Below are 6,127 nucleotides of genomic sequence, written 5' to 3'. Positions count from 1 at the left end.
CTACCTCTGCTGAGGTTGACCACCACTTCACCAAGCTACACTCTGAGCTGACCGACACTCGTGCACTAATTTCCTCCTCTTCACAGTGTTCGATCGAGCAAATTAGCGAAGCTGTCAGTCTACTCAACTTGAGTAAGGAAGAGATGGATACTGAGTTGGTGAAAACGAATGAAATCCTACAATACTCCCAAGCCACCTTTAAACATGTGCGCCACACGAATGCTCAACGTTAGTTCTATAATTCAGCCTTGCTCAAAATGTATCATTAGGCTTATGCTAGGCTGACTGACACGCTGACCTGGATTGGGAAATCCCAAAAATATATTCTGAGTATGTTTAGTGCATCCATCCGAGTCCCTGGATCAGTTATCGACGATGGCGTTCCTGTTTTCGATGTTCTCCGGGAAAGCACAAAACAGCTTAAGGCATACTCAGTGAGACTAAGGTGCTGTTTGATAAAACTGAAAAGTAAGTGCTGAAAAGATAAGTACTGAATTTTAAGTGCTCAATATTATAAGTGTTGAAAATATTGAATGATTTAATTTTTAAAAAAGTATGAGTTGATAATGTTTAACTTAAAATGATAAGTTAAATATTTTGACTTATCAAAATAAGTGGTTTTTAACTTAATTAACTAATTTAAGTGGTGGAAAAACAACCGTTATCAAACACACTTAAATTAAATAAGTGCTTAATATTTTAATTTAAGCAATTAAGTGCTTTATCAAACAATGCCTAACTCGTGCTGCTCTCAACGACACTTTCATTCCTCCTCCGCCCGATGCTGGCAAAACGGGGGAGAAAGAACAAGCTGATGGAACTCAGCCTAGATCAGGGGAAACAGGAGAAGCATCAGGTAGTTAGCAACAACGAAATGCCAAAGGAAAAGGCAAAATGAATCCTGCTCATCAAGCCCAAGTTAACAAGAAGAAATAGCTTAGTCAATCTTAAAACTTGGCTTGTATTCTATTTTTGTATGCCGACTCACCATCTATTTATTTTAAAGCATCTTTTATTTCAAACTGACTTGTCTACTTATGATGCTTAATTATTGTGCTAGATGCTGAACTGTCTTAAATGGACAAACAATCGAACTTAAAAAGGAACTTGCATGAAACTCTCAACACACATTTACTCTGATACATGAATAAATTTTGCGATATAATCTCTCTGATACCTAAAACTGACCGTGTATCAAACTGAGTAAATACATGTTCCTACATATTGACCTCTTCAGAAAGCTGGCCTAGGATCATCTGAATTAGATCTTAGAAGGTCTAGGATTGAACTTAGTCAGTACAAGCATACCTTGATTTTTCTCAATTAAATCTTGGAAGGTTTAGAGTTAAATTGAATTAAATAAATGCAACCCTTACGGGGGAGTAATTTCAGAAGAAAGAAAGACAATTCAATCATGGGGAATTTCAAAACTGAGTTCCATAACTAAATATTTTGCCAACTTCAAAATGGGGGAGTTTGTTGAAACACCTTTTCCAACATGATTTTGATTTGACAAAATTATTTAAGTTAATACATGATTAAGACAATTAAATTTAAGTGCTTTGATTTAATTGTACTAATGCGTTTGTTCAACGTTGAGTATAAAAATATTTATAAGAACACGAATCAAGTTAGACAGAACATAGTCATCATGATAACATAGCACGGGCTGAGTAAAGAATAACTCAGTACGAGAGTAGGAAAGTCTTCTTCAGGACCGAAGCTTACAGAATGAAGCTGACCGTAGAAGCTGAGTGAAAAGCAACTCCGCATAAAAGAAGAGAAGTCTTCTTCGGAACTATATCTTGCAGATCGAAGCTGAGTGAAAGTCAACTCAGTATCAGGAATTGGCGACAATCAAAGACAACAGTTATCAAAGTCATGCTGAATAATTGTAAGACAGCACCAATGATTCGTTTGCTAAAAGACAAGATCCGACAACTGTCTGAACTAATAATAAAAACCTTGGAATTACGCAAAGAGCCAATTTCGAGATGCATGGGTCAACTATTCGTTAGCTAAAAGACGAAACCTGTACAAGAAGACAAACCTGCGAGAAAAAGACAAGCCTGGCGCCTGCCGAATTCAGACGACAGGATTGGCCTGCAAATCTGAAGCTGACCATAACATGTCGCAAGAAAAAGCCGTTTGAATCCAACGGATAATTCCGGATTCAAATCATTTCTGCTTTAGACCTCAACTATAAAAAGACAAGTATACTTCTTGGATCTTTTGCCGAAACACAAGCGAAAAAGAGCATACATACAAAGCACATCAAAACAAGAAAAGATCTTACACCAAATTTCTATCTCTGTGTAAAAGCTAGATTGATTTTGTAATCATCTAAAGTGTTCTTTGTCTGAAAAAGAACAAGTTTTGTATCAATTGTAAAACTTGAGAGAGTTGTGCTGAGTACTCGGTTTTAAGTACTCAGTGGTAGAGAAATCTAGGTGTTCGGTTATAGCACTTAATAGGAGTTGAGTAGACGAATAGAGGACGGTACTCTTGCATATTCAACTGCCTTGTAAACGGTTTGTGCTCTACCTTTAAAGAGCTCAGTATTGGATTGAAAAAGCCCGGAGGGATTCTGGGGACTGGACGTAGGTAGAGAGGCCGAACCAGGATAAGTAGTGCTGAGTAATTTCTAACTCTCTCTCAATATATATCTGTATGTGTTGCTTGTTATATTTACTCAGTATATAAATTGTTTTAACTGACACTGAGTAAATCAGAGTGCTGAGTTGGAAGCTGACCGCAAAAGTGTCATTTCCCAACTCGCAAGTAAAACAGCTCTAGTCAGTATCTAACTAAAACTGTCTTACACCTCACTCGACCGTGCTGACCAAACCTGAGTTGTAAAACTCAAAGAATTATATTAAGTCAGCATAATTAAAAGGAAAAAGTTATATTAGTTCCTACCCCCCCCTGGAACTAATCACACGGGACCAACAGTTCTTACCGCAGCTAGCCGTATATGTTTATTTAAATTAATTCAACCGAACTAATTTAACCTAAACATATAGCAGAATGAGTGCGCGGACTGTATTAGTAGAATGGTCACATTCCCCCTGAGCGATAAAAGTCGGGTTGATTCTGACGTTTACCTTTTTTGTATTAGGTCCGGTATAATTCGGTCCTTCATTAACTATATCCTTAGATGAGTATACATATAATGAGACGTCTGTTTTACTTATCCAGGTAGAATTAACTATGAATAGATAGGTTAAGTGAAATCTCGATTTCTGCTCTTAACCCTATCACCTTGCAAGGATTTCAGTTAATTGTTACACAAGAGGCCATGGATATATCTCATATCTATCAAGAGTAATGAATACTCAATCTAACATTAACTATCTTGCAACCACTTTATGTGATACCCAACCCTGCTCTCACACACCCTAGGGCTCCCCTATAGTGGATCGTGCTCGCACAGAATCAAAGCATCACACTCCATAATCTAGAATCACTAATTAATGTTTATTTCAGTCTGAGGATTAGAAAAATCCATCCATCCTATTATCTCAAGTCGGGTCCCGAATCCTAATGAACTCCTTCATCGGATCCATGTAACTGCCTAGATATCTGAATACTAAAGCTTGTGAGATTAGCTTTCTGTTCATAACAGAAGACATTTATCACATGCAAGTCTCAACAGTATTATGTTAATCCCATAACACATTACTTGAGTTGTGATTGTTTTAAGTTTATCAGTTTATTATAAAGTTCAGTCTCACTTCATGTTTGTATGAACACTTTATGATCACTTAAATAAACTTCAGAATTTCTTTTATTTAGCTTAATTAGTTATGATAAAAGATAAATGTCTTTATATAGTTAAACGTACTATATCTTATAAAACAAACGATAATGAATGATTCATTTACAAATAGTTTATATCCTATAACAATTGCCTATAGGACACTAAACCCCAACATGATTTATTTTAGCTCGTCGAGCGGAGGCTCAAAGGCGGATCCATAAAGAAATTGAGGCCTGGGCGAGATTCACTGAAATTGTCAGGCCTCGGGCTGAGGAGGAAACTAGTAGCTCCTCAATTGCGACTTCCTCATTGCCACATGGGTTGTCCCCCCATGAAAGTGCACCAAGGTTTGCCGAAGGTGCGTGCCTTACTTTTATCTGAATATGTTATTTTGTTGTTATTGGTAGCATAATCATTTTGACCTTTGGTGCACTTTCATGTTCTACCTTGGCCTCCCGTACTGTTGGGACTAGCGTTGTGCCTTTGGCAGCCGTTCCCATTTATCATGGCATTCCCACTGAGGTGGTGGCTGAAGGAAAATAGACAAGCCTAGGTGCATCAGAATTATAAAATTTTATCTATTTTATCTAATTCCTTTTTCCCAAGATCCGTTAATCGTTATTTCATACAAAGAGGGATTAAAGAAATGTACATTTTCTATCTATCTATCTACCGTTGCAAACAAAGTGCCCACTAACTTCTCAACCGTATTTCACGAACAATGAAATCAATAGAAATGAAAATGGTTAGTAATCAACCAATGAATAACAATCTAAATTGATTGCTTCTAAAGTAATCGACACGAGATCAAAGAGAGAGTAATCGAACGAGTAATTAAGACGAATGGAAGTCGAAAGAATTCTCAACCTCTAAACTTGAGTTGGCCAAATTCACAAGCTATGGGGACTATTTATAGTGTTTCAATTTCTAACCCTAATCGCATTAGGTTAAATCACTTAACTAAAATCCTATTCCGAATAGGTTTACTAATAGATAAATAAATATAATTATTATCTTTATCTATATATTAATATAAATAAATAATAATCCTAATCCTAATTAGATATTTATTTATGTTAGGGATTTAATTAATTAGAGATATAATCACATTAAACCTTCTAATTAATATTATCATATAATTAGATAATTTAACTATAATCTAATTATAATTATCAATCAAATTATCTTATCCCTAATATATACAAATTTTGACCCATACACTTCTTTTCTCTTAATTACTATTCCGTCCTCTGATTCCAAGTCCCATGTACGACCCACTAGGTTCTTACTGCTACTAGCCGTATATGTTTATTTGAATTAATTCAACCAGATTAACTTCAACTAAACATATAGCAGAATGAGTTCAAAGACTGTTACTAGCAGAACCGTAAACATTCCCCTAGAGCGATAAGAAGTCAGGTTGATATTGACGTTTATCTTTCAGCATTAGGTCCAGTATAATTCGATCCTTCATCAGCTATATACTTAGACAAATCCGTAACTATGGAATATGTCAAGTTACATATAATGAGACGTATGTTTTACGTGTTCAGTTAGAATCAACTCTGAATAGATAGGTTAAGTGAAATCTCCATTTCTACTCTTAACCTTATCACCTTGCAAGGATTTCCAGTTAATTCTTCCACAAGAGGCCCACATATATATTTCCTATCTATTAGGAGTGACGAATGCTCAATATAACATCAACTACCATGCAATTACTTTATGTGATACCCAACGCCTGCTTGCACACACCCTAGAGTCATCCTTGTTATGGATCGTGTTTAAACAGAGTCTAAGTATCATACTCCATGATGCAAAATAACTAATTAATATTTATTTGAGTATGAAGATTACTTATACCTACCAATACCATTTGAGATGAAACAGGTGAAATTAAGATAAATCCATCCATCCTGTTATCTCGAGTTGAGTCCCCAATCCTAATGAACTCCTTCATCGGATTCATGCAATTGCCTAGATATCTTCATATCTAAAGCTTGCGAGATCAGCTCTCTGTTCACAACAGAAGACACTATTACATACAAGTCTCAACAGTAGTATGTTAATCCCATGAACATATTTCTCGACTTGGGGTTGTTTTAAGTTTATTGATTTATTATAAAGTACAGTCTCACTTCATGCTTGTATGAACACTTTATGATTACTTAAATAAACTTGGGATTTCTTTTATTTAACTTAATTAGTTCTGATAAAAGATTAATGCCTTTATATACTTAAACATACAATATCTTATAAAACAAATGATAACGAATGATTCATTTATAAATGGTTTATATCCTACAACAATTATCTATAGGACACTAAACCCCAATAATGACTGTATCCATAAACCCTCCTGTTATT

Source organism: Euphorbia lathyris, chromosome 8 (genome assembly GCF_963576675.1).
Source record: "Euphorbia lathyris chromosome 8, ddEupLath1.1, whole genome shotgun sequence".
NCBI classification, from domain to species: domain Eukaryota; kingdom Viridiplantae; phylum Streptophyta; class Magnoliopsida; order Malpighiales; family Euphorbiaceae; genus Euphorbia; species Euphorbia lathyris.
Note: the sequence above shows the minus strand (reverse complement) of the source record.